The sequence below is a fragment of the Pyrgilauda ruficollis genome, unplaced genomic scaffold (assembly GCF_017590135.1).
Source record: "Pyrgilauda ruficollis isolate IOZ18807 unplaced genomic scaffold, ASM1759013v1 scaffold66, whole genome shotgun sequence".
Taxonomy (NCBI): Eukaryota; Metazoa; Chordata; class Aves; order Passeriformes; family Passeridae; genus Pyrgilauda; species Pyrgilauda ruficollis.
The window spans coordinates 5,941,680-5,966,655 of NW_024528377.1; the positions used below are offsets into that span (position 1 = coordinate 5,941,680).

Consider the following 24,976-nt stretch of genomic DNA (forward strand, 5'->3'; position numbering starts at 1 on the left):
ACAAATCAAGACCAGACTTATAATATATATTGCCTGGAATACAGGGAGCAGATGACTGTAGTTTTTAAAGGCCATGAAGAGAAGTGGAAACAGCAGTTGTTTGTTTTTGCTGAAGACCATCTTACTGTGAAGCAGTCATGTTTTTAATGGATTCATTTGAATTCAGTTAAGCAGAAAATAATCAACAGAAAAGTAAACACCTTTGTTTTATGGAAGTGCTGGGAACTGTATGTGTCCATTGTTTGCAAGTGATTATGTGCCTAGGCATCAATTCATTGACTTCGTACTGGAAAATGTCTTCATTTAAACTTACTGTATAAATACCTGTAAAATCTAATTCCAGTGAGTAGCTGAAAAATTCTGCAGAAAAAAGAGATAGGTAGAACTATAAAGCCCACATTTGGTAGGGATATTTGAACCAGATGATCTCTCTTATAAGAAAAAGAACTATTAAATGCCCTATCAAAAAACTATGTAAGCAAAAAACTTGGTCATCTTTCTGAGCAACAGAGATAACTTCAAAATTTTGTTTCAAATCTGTGCTCTCAATTTGGGGAGCACTGCTGAGGTCTAGGAAACAGAGAAAGCCCCACTAGGGCTGCAAGACCAGTTTATAGCAGCAATCCAGAGAGACTACATTTAAATGTTCCTACTTCTTGTTAAATCTTTTGCTTCCAGCAGTCACTCCCTATGTGTGACATAACACGGGATCTGCGGGATCTTCTCCATCCTATTGGAATCAAACAATAGCTGTGGAATTTGGGTAGTTTCTGCAGGCCAGGTCCATCCCCCGTGGTACTCTGCCCAAATTTATTCTGAAACTCCACCTTTTTTGGTGCCAGTGAGTCTTTCTGGTGTTGTAGTGAGACACAAACTCTGCTGCCACTTAAACACCCAATTTTCCATGGTTCTGAAAACAGAAGTCCTGAGAAATGTAGTTTTAAATTTTTGTGCTTTTTCTTTCACTGACTGTATGTCCTTTGGCCAAGCTGCTGCACTCATGAGCAGCTTTTGGCCTTAGGCTCAGTGTAACTATTATCAGAGTAGAGAGCAGCATACCAGGCTTCCATACTCTTATCTGACATATTCCCCAAGGCAAGGCATGTGGGAATCCTGAGCTGATTATGTTTTGTTCCTACATAGCACAAACTCCTCCTTTTGCACACCTCCTTGACTCATTCTTGCTTCATAGTCGTTAATTCATTTTAGAACTTCCAGAACAGTCTCCTCATGTGCTTTGTGTTTGTTCCACACACTTTTCATACCCTTGGTGGTTCCCCTGAGCAGCTGGTGTGGCTTTCTCCCTTTCTTTCCAGTGCAGGTGTGAATGCTCTCTGTTTCCAGCCTTGTAAGAGCCAGCTTTACTCTATCAGGTCCTGTCTGCTTGCAGTTGTCCTCTGAAATCCTTTTTCTCCCTTGCCCATTTTCTTCCTCTGCTTGTAGTCATATTGAGCTTAGTCATTTTTATTATTTAATCCATTCTAAAGCCTTTTAGTAAATAGCTCATATGAAGAGGTTGCACAGTAAGAATGAGCATTGAGCTATTTGCTTGGACAGAATGTCAATAAAGTAGGGGATGGTTGGTTTGTGATATGCAGCTCTACTTAGTAGAGATATACCAAACCTAAAAGGCATTGTGAAGTGTTGGTCATGGTTTCTTGGATTTCAGGTTTGCAAGGAATCCCTGTGGTTGTAACCTCTGGCTCTCAGCAGTGCCAGCGCCTTCTGCCACACTCAGTGCTCACAGTCATGTTTTACAGTCTCTTCTCTCACTGCCAGAGGTTCGTGTCCATGGGCAGTTACCCACTGCAGCTGGGATTTGAAGCATTTCTTTATCTTCTGTCCCTTCAATGGACAAGTGACGTGCTCGTGGTTTTTGCACTGTCTCTTGAAGTGTGATTTTTCAGGTCATGCAAAATTCATTTGGATTAGGCTGTGCCAAGGCCAGCTTGCTGTCTCTAGTTTTTATTCCCACTGCTAATGCTTTTTCAGATTCACCAAAAGTATTGGTGGTTGTAGTGGGAATAAAGATGGCATTTGGAGTGTCAGGTCATCCAGTGATGTTTTCCCCTTTCATGGAGCTAACTGCATCCTCTTGTCTTCAGTACATCAGTGAAATACCTCCTTCTCTGCTATAATAAAAGGGGTTATTAATTTTCTCTAGAAATTCGTGGCTGAAGAAGGACCTTTGGCAAGTTAGAGTGCAGATTTCATTTTGTGTTTGCTTAGGAATGGGCATGTACCATTGGTGGGTCAGCTCCTAAGACGTGTTCAGAGCCCTCCCTACAAGAGGAGATTGATGTGCTGCAATGTCTCTGAACCAAGCAATGTTCCAAAGTGTTGGAAAGACAATGAAATGGAGGAAACAAACTTTCTGAAGTAAAAAGAGTCCTTTATGCCTGGGGTAGCAAGCATGTCTGGGTAGTTTGGCCGGCCTCATTTCCAGGTTCTCTTTGACACCCTCAAGTTCTTTGTTTCTTTTTCCGGTTTAGTTGCAGTTGTGTGATCAGATAAGGCATTTTTGCTCTTTGCAAGGGAGAAGTAGACTTGGTGAATCCCGTTAATTTAGAATCACTAGATAAACCAGCAAAAGTCACTGAGTGGAGTTGTGCCCAGTTTAACTCGGGACAGCTTTTGCCAGGGCAGTGTAAACAAGGCTGTGATTATACATGGAAATAGTCTGCTTCAGCATCCTTTTTTTATGCTTTTAAAACTGAATCCCCCCCCAAGGAAAAAAATAAGAGCTCTAAGGATTAACTTTGTGTAGTTTGTACAGGCAGCAAGCAAATTACATAGATTGTCTAAAGCATAGACCAGTAAAATCTAATATCAGACTGTTATTATCTTTATTTATGTTGTACCAAGAGCATGATTTATTTTTATAGAGCCAGAAAAAAGAAACATTCCTGCCCCAGAATGCTTAGCTTATGACCCTGTTCCTGCAAAATAATCTGGTTGATTGGAACCTAATGCTGATGGTAGCAAGAGGGAGGGAAGGAGAGGTCACTGACTATAACTCCTTCTGCACATAGCTTTCTGTGGGATTGGATTTTGATGACAGAAAATAAGAAATATTATAGCAAAAGGTAAAATCCTTCTGACATCTCAAGTCTGAATTGCTGGGGTAGATTGTATGTGTATCTCTACACTAAGTCATGTCAGAAGTGGGAGCTTGCATTGCTTGTTAATACTGCTAGCCAGAAATAATGCAAAACATCCGTGCTTCAGACTCTGTGCTGATTTTCAGATTGAATTGAAAGTGTGTCTTTCATCTCTGTAAATGTAAGTGAAACCTTCCTCTTTCCCATTCCTTTCATTTTGGACTGCTGCAGTTGTAATCAGGAGACCTGCTCAGCTTTGGATCCCTCTGTGTTCAGCAGTATTTGCTGAGGATGTGCAGGTTTCCAGAAAACACCCAGACACGAGTGCAGAGCCTGGCATTGAGGGCTTAGGGCTCTGCTAGGAGAGTGTTCGTTTCTTGTACAGTTTTCAGTTAAATTTATGGATGAATGATATTCAGTGATAAACTTCTGGTGATCATTGGAGCCTTGGTGCAGCATGAGGACACTCTGGCTTTTCTCATCGAGGAAAGAAGTTTATTTCCTCTCCTAGAATGGAGTTGGCCTCTAACACATGACACAAAGCCATGTAAATCTGAATGCCACTTTTGGGGTGAGGATTCAAGGGTGAAGTCTCATACTGTGTATTTAAAAAGTGTGTGTGTTCTGAAGTGAGCTAGTAAATTCAGCTTTAACTTCATGGTTAATAGGAGTAAATGGAGAATAGTAGAGTGTGATTCATTTTGTCCTAACAGACCCTGTAAGTAGGTCAGGGAACTCACACCCTGGAAGTGCCTATTTTCCTTCATAGGTTACAGCTGGAGCTTAGGGTGTTAAGCTCAGCTGTTGATCCCTATAGTTTATAAATCTGTGCTTAGATAACTTCAACCAAAAAAGCTTTGAGTGAGAGGTAATTGCCTGACCAGAGCATTTAATAATTTGTTGTTCATAAGGTTTGCTATATAGTGCTTAGCTCTGTTGGGAACAGAAAACATTCTGCATCTCTGGGTTCAGGCCACTCAACTCACTTGAGTTTGTGGCCTGCATCTGACTAATGATAGAGAGTGAGTACATGGCATATTCTTTACTTTTATAAATATTAAATCTGTTATCCTCCCCCCCTTTTTTTTTTCCAAATTTTTGAATTCGTATTGTCTCGACAGTGACAGTAGCAGAGTGTGGGGGAAAGCAGAATAGTTACGTGTATAAAACTTGTTTAAATTCTCCTTAAACCTATTTGATAAACTCCACTGGAAAACAGTTTTCAGAATTTCATAGATCTACAAGCAGAGTTGCAAATAGTGTCATTCAGTCCTACAAAGAATACATCTGTGGCAGATGATGTACTTTTCCTGTTTGCTTGTGGCCAGTGTAAACTTAGCTTTTGGGCAGTGACCATAGCTGCAGTTTTGAAGCTGTCAACATGAGTATTGGGTAATACATTGACACAGGGCCACGGTGAATTCCTGAGCTTTCCTTGTGAATAAACTGATTTGACTGAAAAACTTACTTTTATATTTAGGACCCGTATCTTTATATTGCTCGGTAAAATATCACGGAGTTGTTGGACTTGTCATCTTTGTTAATATTGATCAAATTACAAGTTTTCGGTTTGCTGGGTGAAATTAGACGTTATTTCCAGCTTCCAGGTTGTTGATTTATCATGGGCAATTCACTTGTGCCATCCATGGCTGTGCCAGTACAATGGAAATTGTACTTGCCCTTCATCCGTGATGGTCTGTGATTTATCAGGGTTTCCACACTCATGGAGATTGTTGGGTGCCATACAGTGGGATTGGGGTTCAGTTCACCAAAGTTTAGGCACATGAAAGTTAGGTGTTTGGGCTGTCTTCACAGCTTGTGTGAAAAGATAACCACCCGCCTGGAACAACATTTCCATTCTTCAAATAAGCACCCAGGACAAGAAAGATGAATTACCCTCTGAAAGTGCTTGTCTGTTGACTGTGGAGGGAGCCTTGATGACTGGTTTAGACTGGGTGTCAAATCTGGGGCTAAAGTTAGGTGAGAGTAATCCCGTTCACAGTACGTGGTGTTAAAGGAGTAACACATGTTACTGTGCAAATATTCTCTCATTTTTCTGGAAAAGTAACCATGTTCTACGTTATCCTTTTTGTTGGGGAGGGGCTGGGGGGTTGTGTGTGAATATTCTATCAGAATCATTTTTTAACCAGTGCTGAAGGTGTTTAGTGGGGTTTTAAGAATTGGATATTCCCTAAAAGCAAAGCTTTTGTTGTATATATATTAAGTAGTATTAAGTTCAGATAATAAATAATGTGTTGGTTAGCAACATGTACTGGAGAATAAAGAAATACAGAACACCTTAAAAAGGCTATTTTGGGAAGGTTCTCTTAGTATTGAAAAATGGCATTAATTCTAGTGGGTTTCCCCTTCAAAATTTAGGAAATTATCAAATGTTTTTCAGATGCATAATAAAGCATTTTCCTGTCTTAGTATCAGTTGCAATGACATCAGATTTTATTGTTCAGTTTAATTGATTACAGAGAACATATGTAACCTCTTTTAAAGATTTGATTTAGCCTTGCTTGGTCATTTTTGCAAGTCCAAATGCTGTGCACAGGCATAGCAATGTATTGGTTAAGAAACTGTAGTAAAATTCCAGCCTTACTCTGTAGAAACGTGTCTGCTGCGCATGTTTTAATTCTGCTTATGTCCTCCTCTGTGTTGAATCCAGAAAATGGGTACATGTACATGTGCACAGCTTCACATTTTGGCACCACGTTTGGTATATTGTGTGCTGTGACTTGTATCGTGCCTGCAGGCCATAGGAAAACGACACAAATTAAATGTGAAATAGAGGGAGGCATAATTTAAAACTTGCATGTTCTAGAGATGCAGTATGGCATCTGAGAGTTGCAACATATTGCAAAAAATCCCCCCTATTTCCCCAACAAGAGGGCCGTGTTTTCAGCTGTGCAGGCTGCTGCAGCATCCTTGGCTGTGGCTGGGGTAGCTGCGGTGCCACTCGAGGCTGGAGCACGGCCACTGCCGCGCGTTCTCTGCCTCCTTCTCCTGTCTGACTGCACAGGTCGTGTCTGCTCTGCCCTCTGCTGCGGTTCTGTAAGTGTATTTACTTCACACAGACACGCGAGTTCCCTTTTCCCTTTTACATATGTTGTTTTCCTTCATGCTGAGAAAACTCCACAGCCTGACAGGGCGCGCTTTTTTTTTTTTTTCTTTTTTTTTTTTTTTAAGCACTCCAATTTCTATCCAGCTTTAAACTCTTATGTTTATAACCCTGAATATCTCTGAAATGTCTTTACCTAAAACACTTTATGGTTTTATTACCAGGTTTATGCCAGTAATAATATTCACATCAGCTTTCTTAGGGATAATCTTTAAGCAGAACCTAGCAAGAAAGGCTTTGAAAACTATCATTCCCAGGAACGCAAATCTCAGAACATGAAACATCGGTTTAATCGCCCTCCCTGACAACTTAACACGACAGATTGAAAAATACAAGCCGATATGGAAGTGGGATCAATGGATTATCAAAGTCCTAAACATCTTTTCTTGGACGGGGGGAGGCGGGGAGCTTTGGGGTCCGCTGGCATGCGTAAAACACCAAGTTTGCATGGCTTACCCAGATCCGCTGCTGCCTGACTGGCAGCGAAGTTGAGAGGGAGAGAGAGAGATTTACATGAGGGAACTCAGGGGGCTTTGTCACGGCAATTGTATAAAGTGATATACAGTGCAAATCGACTCGAGCATGTCCCTGGATAGCAGGCGGTTTACAGCCTCTTCAAGCAGAGATTACTGCTTTATCTTGTCATACTAAATTAACGTGGCAGCACACTGTTAAACAGTGGTGACCTCTTCATCTGTGGAAATTGCTGCCTAGAGGAGAGATGGTATTTAAGTCTCTCTCTCCCTCTCTCTCTCTCCTTTTCTCCCCTCCCCTTTTTTCTCCATCCTCTTCCCTTCCTCCCTATCTCCCTCTCTGTATCTTGTCTTTTTTTTTTTTTTTTTTTTTTTGCTGTAGGGCCCTGAGGCATTTTTGGGTTAGGTTGTAACATTAAAGACAAAAAGAAAGAAAGAAGGGGGAAGGGAAAGGCTTTTAACATCAAGGTGACAACAGCTATGTGTTAATTGGGCCTTTGTTGTTTGATTAATAGCCACTTTGGTGTAGAATATTAAGACAGTTGTTTGGACAACTTTCTAAAAATGACATGTCCTTTCAGTAAACTGGGATTAAGCGATGTTCTCTGGTCTGCACATTTTAACTCCTTATTGTTATTGCATTTAGTCCTAAGCTTGCTGCTCTTTTGGAGCGAGCATTCCATCCAAGGCTCCTGGCACCGTCCTCGGCTGGCAGGGAATGCCACAGCTCTCTCCAGGGGCACCCGGGGAGCTGCTCTGGGGCTGCTGCTTTTCAGGGTCAAGGGGATGAAAACACCTCTGCAGCGTGGTCGAGCTCCTGTGTCGGGCTGTATTTTGGAATTGAATGATGCTCCCAGAAGTGCAGTTGTGTGGGAGAAGGGAAGCAGCCATTTCACTGGGCTGGCAGTGTGGTACAGAACAGGAAAATTAAATCCCACGTTCCCATCTTTTTCAGTAAACTGAGTCAGTTAAGGAGAGATGAAATTTCTTCTTTAGACCAGGTTTTCTTTTCTTGGTTGTTCTATTTACTATGCAGTGCTTCACCGTGGGTCCAAGCCAAAGCTCTTTGAAGTCACTATAAAGACTGCTTTGTCTTTATAGGCTTTGGATCAAGGCCCACACGACCTTAGGCAAATTATTGCAAATCAGTGTTATGAAGTGCTTGGAAATCTGCAAGCATCCATGTCCAAAGCATTACTTTTTGATGTACTTCAAGAAATGGTTGAGAGGCCAGGTGAAATCAGGTTGGCCTTGGAGGTGTCCACATGTGCTGAAAGTGGAAATGTTATGGGTGCAAGTTCTGGGCTAAGGAGGCTTTCCCTACCTTCCTGTGCTGGCTGTGAGTGTTCAACAGGTTCTCTTCCTGTGCTCTTGGGGTGGCCAGTGGACAGGAGAGAATGCTTTCCCTTCCAAAGCTCAGCACTGACTCTGGGATGCCACAGGACTTTGACCACTTCAGTCAGATGAAGATGGCTGTAGAAATTTAATTATGGGAGATGGAAAAAGATGACGATCTATCTTGGATTTTTCCCTGCTGGAGACAATTGTTCCTTACTGCGAATTTCTTGAGCTGCCACCTACACAAAGATTGATGCAAAATTCTGTGCGTTTTGTGTGTAACATTTTCAGAGGCAAGTTTCTATTCGCTTCCCTGGGATGCCAGCACAGCTTATTTTTGCAGCAGAATATTTGCCATTTCAGATGCAGCGGATCTGTGAGCACTGATGTTATCATTGTTTCCTTTGGTTGAATTTTGAAGGCCATTGAGCTAAGCAGTTATACTAGAGATATGGAAAGGACTGACTTCCTGATTTATTATTTGGAGAAATCAATGTGTTTGATAATTTATGTACAGCTTACAGAGGCCACGTAAGTGGCTCATGAATCGATCAGCAGCCAGCAAAAATGAAAGCTAACGAGCTCGTTTCAATAGCAAGTTGCTCATTAGCAGGTAGGCTCACTGATCTTTCAGGGTTTCCAGTTCAAAGTCAGATGCTTTTTCCGTGTCCTCGGAAGGAGCAGTTCCCTTGCAAAGAACAGAAGCAGAAAAAGAAAGCGTGGCAAGGTTTTGAACGTTTCCTCCTCGCTTTGACATAAGTGTTTACAGTAAATGCTGGGCTGGAGGGGCAGCCATCCAGTGGCCTCAGCCTGTGTCCATCACTGTAGGGACACCAACTTTCTGCCTCTGAAACTGAGTTGACTGGGGAATTAACAGTGTGTATGGGAAGAGGAGGGTAGAGGCCTTTCCTGTGTTTCTGCATAGAAATCTCCACATCACCAGCACAGCGTTTTCAGTCCAGATTTCCTCCAGCTCAGAAGCTGTGTGTGGAATGCTAGCCAAGAGGCAGGATGTCCTTTGCTCCATCCCCACTGTGACCCATCCTGGTTAGATAACACCAGGCCTGTGTCTTCCCCTCTCCTGGTAACATTTGATGCCTTGTTTGAAACGCTTTGGTGCTTCTGGCAGGTTTTTTCGTGGGAGTACACAAAAACTGGCTCGTTCAGCTCAGCTGTGATCCTTCTTGGTAGAGATAGCAAGCACTGAAAGAACATGGGATGAACCTTCTTCTAGGAGGTACTCTAAGGGTCAGTGCTGAGAGGTTTGGTAGATTTTATGGTGCTAGTGCTCATAAACGTGCCTGAGAGCAGGGAGCTGGATTTAGCTTTGTGCATTAGTACAGTATCCTGGTGTCCAGCACTACTGTTTGGTTTTTTTCTTGTGGTAAAGAAGCAAATTCATTTTTAGTCTTTTAGAAAAGTAAATCCACTGCTTTAATTACCAAACTTCTGATAAAATGCTCTTGAATCCTTATGTTGCTTGTATGTATAAGTGTATATGTAAAAATATTTAGGTGTATATGTACAAACACATGTATTTCAGCTATCTCCTTTAGACATGAGGAATAGACCACTCCTAATCAGACTGAAAAATCCCAAAAAAACAGTTTCTTGACAGAGTTGCCTGAGGCTCTTGCAAAAGAGGGACTCTCAAAACATATTTTTAAAATATTTTAAAAAAAGACAGATTTTCCGAATCTCAGGAATAGATTTTCAACTGCCTGATTTGGCTTGAAATGAGTTGGCTGAATCAGTTTCTTTTTCTTTTAAGTAAGTCTATAAAGCTTTGATGAATCTGGCTCATTGTTTAGCACTTATCTCATGAGTAAAGCTTGAGAGGTTTGGCTTGAAACTTACCAAATCACATCTTTGGAAAATGGCCCAAGCCTATTGATTTATCTGAAAGAAAAAAAAAAAAAAATCCAGAGCAAAACACAACTAAAAAACCCTGATCCAGCTTAGTGAGTAAGTCCCTTGCAGATCTATAGAGCTCCCACTGAATGAGCACATCCATTTCTCACCATTTGTCAGCCTTGCACTTGATGGAACTGTAGGGCTGACAGGGATTGGGAGAGGTCACCCAGAGAGCTCCAATCCAGGGATCAGCTGCACCAGTGTAATTTCCTTCAGATAATAGTCTGACTTCTTGAAGTTTCTCAAGACAGGAGGCTCAGAACCTCCCAGTCTGTCTGGCCCAGGGTATTGCTGTCTCTGCCTTTAGAAAATAACTCCTGTGGAATCTTTCCTGCATCGGTTTTCTCTCATTAATTCTTGTCCTAGCCACTGCAGCAAAAGGAAATATGCTCTTTTCTGCAGTAAATGTTTTTGCATTTGAAGTGTGATACCACGTTCCCTTGTCTCAAACTTTTCCCTTCAGTATATGGGACTCTTGTTTCCACCACGTTTTTCTAAAAATTTTTTCCTGTTTTGTTGCTTCTCTGGAACTACTTAGAGTAGAATCATTCACATTTTTACAGCTACGTCTCCTGCTTAAAACCAGATGCTTTTCCATTAAGGACAGTGGTGTCTGCAGCAGGTGCATCTGAGGTGCTGCTGAAAAGCTCTAATCCCCAGTGAAAACATACTCTGGGTGGCTCAGGCACCATTTCATAAATGATGCTGGGTAAATTTGTTCAATTAACTCGCAGTTCAGTCCTCTCTCCTGCGCTTTCTTCTGGAAGGAAGGCTTTGTGTGCTGCTCTCATTCGCTTGGGTACCTGGCAGAGGACAAGTTTTGGGGCTGCTTAGCTTTGCTGAGCTCTGAGTGCAGAGCTCTCCAATAGAAAAATGGATTATAGTGCCTCCTGCACATCCAAGGAATTGTCAGTAAAGTCTGACTACACAGTCTTTTCTTAGCAGGAGGAGGAAAAAGAAACGTTGAGTTTCCAAGACAAGGAGTTGGCAAGGGGGAAGTATTTGCAATTCAAGGCATTTAATCTGGAAGTCAATGGGAAAAAATAAACATTAGACCTCAGGATATCAATTTTGTGAGTCAGGTTTAAAAAGTACTCAGTCCCCTAAACGTGATTATTTTAATATGTGTAAGGTAAAGTGTGCAGAAGGTTTAAAGTCATAATCCATTTCCTTTTATTATCTTCAAGGAATAAACTGTTTGTACTAGCTGAAATAAGGTAACTAGTATAATGAGGATTATGCTTTTCTGTATGTTGTGAATGTAATAAATCCTCTGTTAAAAAGGCATTATCAAGTCAATCTTTCCCCTTTATTAGATGACATTTAGTAGAAATTGACCTTGATGTCAGTCAGCACTTCCTGTTCCTTTTGCTGTGTTTTGGGCTACTCGATAAGAGAAAAGCCTCTTCCCCTTCAAATCACTTTTTGTCCCTTGTCTAAATGATTATTTTCTCCCTTATCTCTTGATTTTTGCATTTTGGGGCTCTTGCCTTGTCACCACCAGAAAGAAGGTCTGAGGCAGCTGGGTGAGCTGTTTGCGTTCATGGGCTGGATGCATTTTTACAAAGTAGGGAAGTTATCCAAAGGGGAGAGCAAAGACAAGGAAGGGGGTTCATTTGCTGCACAGCACTGCTGTTTTTGGAGCTCTGCTGTAGTAACTGCTGCTCCAGTGGTGAACACCTGGTGATTTTTCCCACCTGTGCATCTCAGAGAGGCTGGGGATGAGTCCAGGTGCAGTGCAGCAGAGGGGTGTGCTGTACTGCCCAAGGAAAACCACTGTGTGAGACAGGATGGCAGTGATGGACAGATTTCCAGTAGATCGTGAGATAATGTTCATGTGGTAGAGCTGTTTTCTTTTCAGTCTCCCTCCTGACCCTTGCTGGTATGGGATTTTGAACAAACTTCCCAATCTTGGGAAGTGCAAAGTGCTGCTGCAGTCAGAAAGTCAAAGTAGCTGGTGGCAGATGCTGATGAGCAGCTCAACCCCATCCTGCAGTGCAGAATTTGGGTACAATGTCACTACATAAAGATGTTACAGAAATTTTACAGAGTTGACAACCAGAACATTACTTCTAATAAAAGAGATAAAGTTCACATGTGGTGGCAAAGTGATGGTCACCTCAGCCAGCAGGAATATTGGGAGCAGGTATCATCCTTGGGCTGTAACCAAAAGTGCAGAAGAGTAGGTGGTGTAGGCACAGAGATGGTGGTGCTTGTGGTGGGGCTGTGGCCTCATCCCTGAGTGGCTCCAGCTGTGCAGCACAGGTGAGCAGCATTGCAGGGAACGAGCCATGGAGTGCCCAGGGGCACTGACCAACCCCAGAGGGCACAGAGGGCACACAGGTGCAGGGCATTAACTTGGGGGGTATAAAAGGCCGGGCTGGAGGACAAGGAGGGCACATTCTGCAGCCTCCTGAAGGGGAATGGTGCTACTGTGTTCAGGGTGAAGCTTTCTGAAATTGTATGGTGACACTCTAGGTGTGGTGGCCATCTGGGCTGTGATGTGTGCTGTGACAGGTAGGGCCAGCTCTTATGAATTTTCTGCATGTATTTCTGAGGGAAGTCTTTGAAGTCCTGTATATACATATTAGCATGTGTTATTTCTGAGAAAGAAGATGGAAAAAAAAACCCACAAAATAAAAAAAGAAAGCTCTGAGGTTTTGTCAAAGCCAGTGTGATTTAAGGTGCAGCCCTTTAAGATGGATGGCTGTGTTAAAACTGACTGGAGGACTTGCCACAGGAATTATGGTAGGAAATGGCTCTTCATCACCAGCAAAAGATCAGTTTGTACTGTTGCAGTTTCCTTTTTTGCTTCCAGATTTATCAGTTCTCTGTCGGGTAGTCTTTTGAACTGTTTTGATAAATAATTGTACTTGTGAAGGTTAATGGAGTGTCAGTCCCTTATTTACTCTCAAGTCAAATGTAGTGCATGCTAGTCAGAAGTGTAGGTCGTGCTTCACGACCAGCTGACCTTAGTGCTTTAAAGTGTGGTTATAGTCAGATAAATGACAGTAAAAATGACATTAAAGGGTCCTATGTTTTCTGTCTTGCTGTGGCTTTTGAGGTCAAATTTAGTTGCATAAAAATATGATATTTCTATTAATTGCCTGTAATGCTATAACTTAACCCAGGGTTTGAAAATGTGCTGTGTCTCTTTTTGCTTCGCATCATCCCTAGTAATAAACACTTTGCAAATGGTACTTAACTATTTTTCTGATGATATGTCTGCACAGCAGAGTCCAGTTCCCTTTATTTTTGTAGGTGTATTGAATCTTCAGTGCTGAGGGCAGTTAAAAAGAAGTGGTCAATAAAGGAAGCAAATAGACATGACTCAGAAAATACATGGGGGACAACTGTGTTGAATACAGGTGACAATTTAAAGACATTGTCCTGTTTATCCCCATACATAGCTGGATGTTTTCCTGTTTCAGAAGCAGAGCACAGATACTTTCATCTCAGCTTCTACTAAACTATGTCAAATTAATTCAGCCCTGCAGTCAGAAGAATGACCAGCAATTTCCAAAGGTGTTTGTTGCTGTCTGTTTTCCAGTTTATTCTCCTTAGTGTCTTCACTGGATATTGTATTTCTTTTCAGTAGTGCTTAAGCCCTAAAGTAAAATATAAGATTAATTACCAAAATTTGAGGCATTTCAGCAGCTAATTCTGACCGTATTTTGTTTATCACTGTGCATAATCTGAGCTCTTAATTTACTCTGTTATTTCCAAGGAAGAAAGTTTTACTTTGTATTGAAGTGAATAATAGCTGACATGAAAATAAATAAACACAAGGGCTTGAAATCAAATGTGTTCAGGAAGTGAGATTTCCAGAACAGTTTAGTCTTCTGAAAATGTGATCCTGTTGTTCACTGAAAATAACTGGTGGAGCTAAATGCAGTTTGCTCGTGGGGATCTCCTGAAACTCCTGCTGAGTTTTTCAGTGTTCTGGCCAGCTCCTGTAGAAAACACATGTGCTGAAATCTGAAAAGCATGTTGATAATCACGATCTTAATAGAAAAAAAAAAATACAAAAAGATAGGGTATTTTAGGCAATCCTCAGAAGTTCTCTGTTCAGTCACTGAAATATGATTTGGGTATTGCTGTTTGATTCCATGGGCCTTCCTGCTCCCAGGTGCTCCCCTTTGAAGGGGATGTTGTGGCTGATTTGGGTGGCTGTGGTTTTTACACCCCGGTCTGGATGAGCATGGGGCTGGGTTCAGACCAGTTCTGTACCGTTCAGAACTGGATCCAACTTCATCAAACCGGTTCAGAATGGTTCTGACTAGCTCAAACCTGCTTGAACTGGTTGGATCCAGTTTAGATCAGAAGTTGTCATGTAGTGTCATTGTAGTATCTTTTGCCCTCTATTTTTGAAAGTTTCTCTGAACCTGAAATTACGAGACACTGTGTAGTGTTGGATCAACAAATCAAATAAATCCAAGTGTATTGAGAAGAGCTTTATATAAATGTGAGAGTGCAGCCTCCAGTACTGCCAGAGGGGCTGTGGGGAGGGCTGGGTCCAATCTTACATGTCTCACTTCTACCCCCTTGTAACACACAAATAAGCTCTCAGCATAGTTCTCCTTTATATGTCATGTGTATGTTATTTTCACTTTTATTTCATGTAATTGAATCTGTCCAGGCAATTTATTTTTTAAATAAGTCATCCCCACATAAATGTACATCTGAAGATTAAAAAAAAAAACTGAAATAACAAAAAAAATGATGTAACTCTTTTGAGTATGCTTAGATATGTTATACTGTAAGGGTAGACACTCATGGACCAGAATAGAAGGGAAGAGGAAAATAAGAAAACCTTTCAAAATGCACTGTAATGTCTTCTAATGTGTATAAATACATATATATATGCACACACACATATATATGTATTTATTTATATATATATATATGAAGTGTGATTCAAAACCAAATACCCTTTACTCACCCCTCTCTGTGCTCAAGGTTTCTAGGTGCTCAATAGGAGCTTTTAAATTATTTTTGTCTCTTTGAAGTTGCTGGGTATAATGAATGCATTGCAGAGAACTTTTTTGTTAGAAACCTTCAGTAGATCAGCTTAGTGCTGGTAGGCACAGTGGTACCTGGTTGGATCACATCCTGAGACCAAATTTTAATAAATTTAAGAGCAGAAAGAGATTTTGTGAGACAAAATGTGAGAGATGCTTGTTAGCCAAGCAATGCTTCCTCACCATAAAGCAGCCTTGCATTCTTTCCAGTCAAAGTGGAGAAAATTGTGCCTTTCTTATTTGGGTTGGGCAATTCTGTGGGTTTTTCAGCATCACTTCATGATGACTGAAAACTACAGGGAATACTCAAAAATCAGTGATTCAAAGAGGAATTTGGAGAAGAAGGGCTATTTCCAGCAAAAGTTATTCATTCTCTGCTGGTGGTGGGTAGTTGGCTGTGGCTGTAGAAGAATTGATGTTCCTTGGGGGTTTTTTGGTTTGTTTGTGAACATGACGTACATCAGTGCACGACATTAATTGTTGAGGAAAATACGTTGTGCACTTAGTCATCTACAGGAATTTGATTTCTTTAATGAAATGAAATAAGAGAATGAGAATGAACTGCTTTAAAGCTAATAAAGATCATTTGTATTACTCAGAATAATTTAGGTAAGTGATGAGAAATGGGAGGGAAATTAGCATTTCTGTACCGTTTGCTTACTGTGTAATTCTTAATCAGGAATGTCACAACATCCCTTGATATCATCTTATCACAAAGGTCTCTTCATAGTAGTCAGTGTATGCTGCTGACTGCAGTTTACAGAAACAGAAGAAAGAAGAACTCATCTGCAGAGCGAGAGCAACTGTGAATCTGTCATAAATTAGAATTTATTAGGTGTTTTGCATCGCTCAGCCACAGTCTGAACTGGTGAGGGCTGTGTACGTTTTAAATCTTGTTTAAGCTCTGCTTGGGTAAGCTTTAGAATGGGACTTAAATGGTAAAATGACATCATGCTGCTCCCTGGAGTAGAACATAATGTCACCATTTGAGGTGCAGTAAGACCCAGGAGAGTGAGCAGGGAATTGGTTCCTGATAAGCCTTGGGTGCTGAGTGTGCTCTGGAACCTGGCAAGGCAGCAATGCCTGTCCTGTGTGCAGTACCACAAAGGGATTTGTGGGGATTGACTAAATTCTGAATGAGCTCTAACCTGTATGATGTTTATGTATCAGTGTTACATTGATTGATTTCTGCCGTATTAATTTTGAAAAATTACCCTTTTTGGCGTTTTTGATCAAATACTGTCCTTTGAAGTGTGCAAGATCCAAATAAGTTTGGTTCCTACTCTGTAAGCATGTTCTGTGGAAATGTCTTTCTGTGAAAGGATTTATTCTCTGCTCATAAGCACAGAATATGCATATTCCTTTTCTTTTTATATCCTGTACAATTCTTCCTCCAAAGGTGAGAAAACTACTTTGGTTTACACCAGAATTCCAAATTCTGTTTCGCTGAAATTGTGTAATGGTTGTAGGTAGGAAGAAAATCAAGTTATAAAAAGAGCAGAATAGGTGACATGAATTTTGGAGAGAGAAAGCAAGTCTGTTAATAACTGTTAAAGAAGATTAAACCAGTTACTGCTTGGAAAAGTCCTATAACTTTACTTAGGAAATTTAGGAGTTAGTAGTAGACAAAGTGATTGAAGTTTGTGAAAAGCAGGTTGTAGAATAGAGAACCTGGGTAAAAGCAGATCCATCAGTCCCTTGGGCTGGATGATATTCATTGCAAAAATAAATGAGATGAACATTCTGAACCAAAAGAGTTTCTTTTTTTTAAATTCCTATTCTTATGCTGTAGTAAACTCCAGTGGAGACAGTGAGGCCATTTCTCAAGCTGCTGTTCCATTTTAATCAAGTTATGTTTTCTGGCCCTTCTTGAAAATGAAAACTTCCAGAAGATTGCTTCCAGAAGAAAGAAATAGTGGGATACTACTCTCTATGAAGGCAAAGACTGTTTTGATGGTTATCATCTTATAAGTCTTGTTATAATCTTCTGAAAAGCAAAAGAACAAATACAACGTAAAAGTAGACTAATAGATGTGAATTGAGAAGGCTCATGAAAAGTACACGTGTATGAAGCAGAACATGATTATTTAAAAAGTGTAGTGGATTTAGCCACATACCTTCCACAGAATTGATGCCCTGAGAAGGCTGCATAGAAAAGCCAAAATCTGAGGCATCATAATATTTCATGTGTGGCTTTTCTTTACTTTCCTCTCAGCCACCCAGCCAAAGGACTGAAGTGCAATAATCTGCCTGGTGCAAGTTTTTGTAGGCTACAGAGAACAGATGAAGTAATCTGCCATCCCTTTCCATCCGAGAACTGCAGGGAACTGAAGTGTGAAAGCTGGGAGCAGTCCAGGAGCCACTGCTGGCCCAGGGCATTCCCTTTATCCTGAGTTCTGTGCAGATAGTCCTCTCCCCTCCTTCCAAGGAATTAGCACAGACAATGGGTTTGTTTCATAGTAACAAAGCTGGTGATCAAACTGGCTTTGACACTCAACATAGGTTTTATTACACTCACAAGCCAGAGTTGTTGTATCTGGTTAGTAAGCTTGTATTTTTACAAAGATAATCGTTTTATACTGCATGATTTCCAAACTATTAGAAGGATTTAATGTATGCTGAAGCCTCTACCAAGCTGTTTTGATAAGCAGCCTTATTTTTTGTTTAGCAAGGTCTTACGGGCGATCTTTAGTCCCTCAGGGAAGAGCTCATAAAAGTCTTAAAAGTGCTTTTGCAGAGCTTTATTTATTATTTTTAAGCATGAAGATTACTAGCACAAAGATAACAAGGCTCTTGTAGTACAACATGTTCTTTGTTTTTGCAGGTTATAGCTAACATATTAGGAGTTCTCAGAATGCCAGTTTTGTTTGTTAAGTGTTTTGAGAGCAAATAGATGTAATCCTGTATTGCGTTATTTTCTTGAAATGAGTTTAGCCAGAGGAAGAAGCAGCAGGAGAGACTTGGTGTGAGTATGGGTGTCAGGAATCATGTCACTAACCACATTTACCCATTACAAGGCGGTTCTTACAATTTTACTGTATTTAATATCTAAAGATTGGCAAATTACTTTTATATATGGGGAGCACTTCATTGCAAGAAATGGGACAAAGAGGTGGGCTAAAAATAAAACCAAAGTGTAGACCACAGAAGAAAATAATTTAAAAAGCCCATGCTTGGCACTCAATATAAAAAAGTTCTAAAATTTCGCTCACAACATTTTCTCATATACTTTTACTACAAACAGATCCACAGTTTGCATATAATTCTTTGATTTTTAATAAATCAAGTAGAAAGGATGGGCTGAGCAGTAAGAAATACTGAACTTGTGCTGTATGTTTGGGGATGGGCTGGAATGCAGAACAGCCAGAGGAGAAATGTTTGTTTTAAGGCATCAGTTATCAGATAGTCTGATAATGGTCTGGTGAAGAGGCACACAGAGTCACCCAGTCACCCCGTGCTGCTTCCACCTCTTTATTTTCAGGCACTTAAAATGAAGTCAGTGAGAATTCAACGAATATGCATATTATTGTGCATTTTCAGAAATCCCACTAGGCACCTCCTTCTATCTGTAGATACTTAAATCCTTGAAAAATCTGTTCCTGTGCTGTCTAAATCTCAGAGGATAAAGTTAGAAATCAGTGCAAAACGGATTAGAAGTTATTCCTTTTGTGCCAATGCGACCAAACAGTTTCTTGCAGCTCATCTCTTGTAAATGTTTGAGATTTTCTCTTGCTCGTGCAGTTGTGGCAGCAGTCTGAGTATTGTGCTGTTTGGAAAAAGTCAAGGTACATTTTGGTGTTCCTGTCAGATATTGTGGGGTGGCACTTGATATATGAGAGAATTCCCAATTTCCGGTTTCAGGTGATTGGGCTGTGGTGCCCCACGGAGTAATGTAAGGGTAATATAAGGGCTGAGTATTTATTGCATCAATAAAAATGAAAACACAACCACCGTGAGGCTTTTAGCCAATAATCTCTAGGCTTTTTGTATCAATTATATAAAATGCCTCAAGCTGCAGGAACTATTCATTAATATCTCAGTTTACATATGGAGGGAAAAGGTAAAAGAAAGGAGAGAGTCTGATGTAGCAGAGTTCCTATGGCAGATGGTTCTTTTTGAGCTTTGAACCATTTCCAGCCAGGTTCATGGATACCAAGCACTGAAGATACCTGTTAGCCTTCCCACTGAACCCTCTGCCAGTGTAGCTTCTGCTTCATTGAGGAGAGGTCATTAATTAGATACAGCACTTCATGTCAAATAAATACGAAGTGAAGGACAAGAGCTAGTAAATGATTGCTGAAAATGAGTAATACTCCATTACAAAGTGAAATTTTAACATTTTATAGGGAGAACAAGATGCCATCAGGATTGTATAAGTCTTGGTAGTACCTCCAAGATATGGATGATGGAGTTCCATCAAATGCGTTGTGTCAGTAAAGCCAAATCTGTATTTGACTTGAACGTATTTCTCTTGATGGTAGTAGCATGGTCACAGTAAAAAGAAAACAAAGAAGTGCATCTCTGTTGACTGTGTTTAGTTCACCTCATTCAGGTAAAAGTTCTCTGCCACCATGGCCTCTTCAGCTGACCTTCTGATCATTCCCTGACTTCCTCAGTCTCTGTTGTGTTTGATTTCCTTGTCATCGTTCAAACCACAGTCCTAGGGTAAGAAATAATCAGAATCAGGGCAGTGGTTGCTTTGTGCAGATCTGACTGCAGGCCCATAACCTTTGGATCTTTGTGTGATGCCCTTAACCCTTTTATCCCTCTGTGGGTTATGTGTCAGTTCTCACTCCTAACAGTGTATTTATCCTCTTCCACCTGTTTTTCCCTTCCATGACCTTCTGTAGTCTCCTGTTTGCTGATGGTGTCCTCCCCTGTTTCCTTTTCGATCTCCTTGGGATCATTGCTCTTCACCACTGATGAGAAACTTCAGTGGAGGAGGCCTACAGACCAAAGACCTACTGAAATACAAGACAGAAGGAAGGAAGTTCCTGCAATGAAGGGCACAGTGTCCCCTGGGAAGCCCTGTGGAGTATGGGTTTCACCTCCCTGCAGGTGCCAGGTTGACAGCCCCCCTGAGCCAGGCAGGTGTGTGGTGGTGCCTGCTCTGCAGCCCCTGTGACACAGCATCTGGGAGGGGACAGGTTTCCAAACCACTCAAGTGATTTGAAAGTATGATTCCCATGGAAAGGCAATGCCACTTAAGCTCCTGAAGTAAGTTGATTGCATTAATTGAGGCAAAGACTGTAAACGGAAGGTTAAGCAAAAATTGAAGATGGTTCTTGCTTTGTGTGTCTGTTTTGCTTCTTTTAAACATTAACAAATACTGGAAACGTCAAGTTGAGTTTTCTTTCAGGAGGCTCCTGTGGGCAATGAGCTTCCAGATTTTCACTTGAAGTAGCTGTGCTGTTGAATCTTAGACATAGATACTCATTTCCTAAAATATTGTTGGGGAAAATAAATTCTAAAAAATAGGAAACAGTACTGAACTGCTGGAGTATCATTTGTCCTCAGAAGAGTGAAGTATTCTGTTTTCTGATTATCTCTTATGTCATACTGTTATCAGCTTCCTGGTCACTGTGGAGACTATAAAATAGATAGGCCTACATGTCTAATGTAGAAGGCAGAGAAAAAAACCCTGCCTTTGGTCTTCTTTACACATTCTGAAAGAGTGAAACATGGGCAAAATTCCAGCTTTGATAAAAAGAACTTTTTTGGTTGCTTTTAGGATCACAGGCTTCTTAAAATCAGACAATATCTGTGCTTGTTTTAAAGACCCAAGGATTTTATTCCAGGTGTTTTTGGCTGCAAAACCAGCAGCTTGATTCTCATGATACATTTTTTTTTTTCCCCTGCAGATGCAGACTTCATGCATACCATATGGTGGTAATTAACAGTTTCAGACTTAGTTCTCAGTTTTCTTCTGCTTCGATTCTTGGTTGGTTTGGGACAAAATTTTAATGTCACAGAAGCAGAGTGTCTGAGTTTAATTGCAGACAGGAATAATGTGCATCTCTAGATGAGGAAGGAGAAGATGAGATCTATTTAGAGCACTAAGAGATATTTTGGAAATCTCACCAAGTACAACCTGTTTCTTTTCATTAAGCCTTTAAATGTTCCCCTGTGGAACTGAAATACACCTCCCTTGGACCCTGGAAACAGAGGGAGACAATTTGAAAGATACAGCTGGAATGAAGAGTTTCTTTTAACAGCACAATGTTTGCACTTTTTATGAGAGCAAGGGTAACATTGTGTAATCTTTAAAAAAGATATTGCTCAGTGAGGACAAGTCCATTGTCCAGTGACATGACTTTTCCTGTCAATCACAAAGGTGACAAGGGGGCTAGATTAAGTAAAGCTTGCCCAAGATTAACAAAGGAAGATTATTGACCTCATCCTGAAAGGGCAGAAGCCTGTTTTATCATTAAACCTTGGAAGAGGTATTTCCTCCATAGGTGGAAAGCTGTTTGGCAATATCGAGGCAACTTTCTTGTAAAGGAGCAGGTCTTCCTGTGGATTCTAGCTTGGAGCAGAAGCAGAAGACACGAAACGTGGGCTGGTCCCTTTTGTGTTGCTGTTGCTTGGGAGGGAGAGAAGGGGCTGGAGTGTTTGCTTCAGCAAGATCTGTGCAGGTCCTTGTCTGCCTTTCCGAAGGGGGAGATCAAGCAGCAGCCTCAGGTGTTGGGTGAGTACCATCCAGCCAGAGCTGGGGAGATGCTGGGCCAGCACGCGTCTGCAGAGCCGCTGGCAGGGCAGGGCAGCAGCACAGCCCCGTCCCCACGCAGCCTGCGTGGAGCTGCCACCAGGATTAGCAGTGCCAGAGGCTGGAATGTAATCAAACTTGAACAGGTGAAATGGTTACGCAGCTGGGAGAGGCTGCTCTCCAGGAAAAGTGCTTGTCCACTGCTCTGCTGGCTGAGAGATGGCTGCTGTGTGTGGCTTGATGGACTTAATTGTACAACGTCAGTGGTAGATATTGATGTTTCTTAATACCACTTTACAGTGCTGTTGCTTTTCTCTCAGTGAAACTGGAGAAAGTAATGTCAGTTTGTCCTTTTAGAAAAACAACCTGCTAAAGCTCACTTGTTGGGAGGGAACTTCTTCTCAGGGGATTGATTTTAAACTGTTGCTGATATATCTTTCTTGCCATTAAGGATTTCCCTGAGTGTTTTCAGGGAGACAGTTAAACTTCTGTGTGCAATATCAGAGGATTTTCTTTACTCCAAGTTTTTTGGCTTCATGCAGCCATTGACAAGAGCAGGTTTTATGTGGTGGAAATGTCCTTTCTTTTTATGTGCTCGTAGTAAAAATCCAGACCCATTGAGAGCTTTTTCACGTCTTCAAGTAAAGGCATAAAGAAGAACAAAATAAAAGAGAGGGACATGAAGTGAAAGCCAAGGTAACTGTTGCACATTTTGTTGTGGTGAATGGCAGAATGAAAGGGTCTGGGCTTGTGGGGCAGCAGGGTCTGGAGGATTCATGCTGGAGTATCCTGGGTGAGCTCTCCGCCAGCACAGGGAGGAGAGGATTCCTCTTGGATTGCAAATCACGCAGTGGATGTGTGATTGCTGCAGATCTTTCTGAATGAATAATTCACTGGTGTACTGTAATTTAGCCCACTGAGATGTGATTGCAGCTGTTTCCCTACTGTATATGTGTTTTGATTGAGGCTTAAATCCCACAAGTGTATAAATAGCCATGTATGTGATATGCAAACACTGCATACATGCACACCTAACCAAGAGCTCTAAAGAAACTTTTGCAGGGGAATGGCTTCTTGATTGTATATTTTAGTATCTAATTTACCTTTAAAAAAAAAAAAAATCTGTGTAGAACACTTCCCTTCCCTTTCTAAGCCAGCTGTGAAGTCTTTCTAACTGTGATATTATAAATGCTTTTAGCCAACATCATAGTAGGAGGTTATTAATGTTATCAATGAATTTATCATCCCAAGACCTTTATAGTATTAGAGATTACTTGTGCCTGTTTTACAGGTAGGAAGCTGAAATGCAGGGGAAAAAGTGATATTTTCTGTGGTTTCACAGTGCATTTGAAAGAACAAGGAACTGAGTATTCAGAGTCCCTTCATGGTGCTTTGTTCACTGACTACTGCACTGTCCCCCTCACAATTCCTTTTCCCCAGAAAGCAAGGCAGAGTTTTAAAAATACTTGTGAGTTTCATTTGCAAGCCAAGCAATTTGTGATTTTGAAAACCATCTTATATTACTTTACATAATCATTCAATCCTTGTGTTCTTGTGCTTCTTCTCTTATGACAAACTGGTTTTATACTCAGAATATATTTGCAGATATAAAACCCCACTTGCATGTACCCCAAATGTGCATGGAGACAGCAGTGGTGATACCCGAGGTTTACTTTTGCAAATATTTTGTGACCAATATGTGACACACAGAAACAGGAGTTTTGGGACCTGCTTTGGATTAAAACAAGAAACTAGTTCCTGGTAAAATGAAGAAACATGCTGTTCTGTACATGCCTGGTGGCATAGGTAGATTTAAGAACTGTAACTAAGGATGATGATATTTGGCTTATCTGTCTCAAAGTGTGAATAAGAAAGCAGCTTTCAAGATATTTCCTCTTTTAGCCTTGTGTGTAGGGAAAAAAAATTGCCACTTGGTGATAATGGTTTTGAATTTTAGATAAAATCTGAAATGATGCTGAAGTTAACAATTTTGCTTGTTTAGGTTGGTGTTAAAAAATCAGTTTACTCAAGTCTGTATATGGAAAAAAAAATTGCATTTGGCTTCAACTAAGTTTTGGAGTCCGGTGTTAGCAACTAGGAATTTTTCAGGTGCAGAACAAAAATGGAGGGAATTGGAAGGAAAAGAAAATGGAGCTTTTCTGTTGATTGGAGTTGAAAAATTTTTTAGGGCTTGGTCAAAAGCTCATTGACGTCAGTAGAAAGTCTCTCATTAACATCACTGGGTTTGGTTTTTGGGGCATATGATGGCCCAGATTGTAATCTCAGTTAAATCCGATTCTGTTAGGGAATTTATTCACTAGTATAACACGTTCAAGCTGCTCAAAACTGTTTGCATTAAAAGTTTTCTTAACCATAGGGTATCTTTTTGCCACAACAAAGTAGCCTGTGAAAACAAATATATTTTCTTTATTGCATGTTTTCCATGTAGCTTTACTCAGATTTTATTAAAATAATTTGTAGCAAGTTATGTTATTTTATAAAAGTGGGGGTTTTTTTCTGAAATACTATGATTTATTAGAGCAGACATCAAAATTACTCAAAAAAATATAAAATTATAACAGAAATCACTAAACACAGTGTGCATATTTATAGACTTTATGTAGCACCTTTATACCCTCTGAAATGAAGTGCAAAAATGAAACCAATCAAAAAATTAAGACTTTTTCAGCCAAGTCTGTAACACATATAACAAGATGATCCAGTGGCTTATTTAAAAAACAATATTCATTCAACAGCTAGAGTACAAAAATAGAATAGTGGGGGAAAAAAACCCTGGAAAATGCCATGAAAATAAAAACCATGGATGTTTACAGAGTTATATTTTGTGCCGTGTATTATTCTGCTGCACTCTTTGTTTGGAGACGTTGACCTAAGTTGTTCAGGTACAGATGGCATGTGTTAGCAGAGGGAAGAATGGGTTTGGGAGATGTGCACAGGAGCCTAAGGTACAACAGACATGAAAGGAGAAGGAATCTGTGCACAGAACGTTGCTTTGGGTTGGAGGAGATGTGGAGGAGAAGGCTCTTGCGTTAATGAAGGCAGGTTTGAAGATGCTGGAGCCAGTTTTGCTTTCCATTAAAATTAATGAGTAGACCTGTGTGGACTCTCACGTGAGGAGGGTTGTGTGCACGTTCCAGCAAGTCACAGAGTTCTGCCATTGTGCTGCCAGGGAGAGTCATTAGGACCACCTTTGTGAAAAATACTGTTTCTACAAGAAATGGAGGTTTAAGACAGAAGAGAATAGAATTAGAAAACAGAAAGCAATTGCTTCATCCTTT

At 40.7% G+C, this 24,976-nt stretch overlaps 1 protein-coding gene across 1 annotated transcript in view; it reads left to right on the top strand.

Annotated features, from left to right (window-relative positions):
* The window catches only part of SOX5 (SRY-box transcription factor 5), a 285,147-nt gene that overhangs the window by 41,562 nt on the left and 218,609 nt on the right, over positions 1-24,976 (top strand). The window lies entirely within an intron of this gene.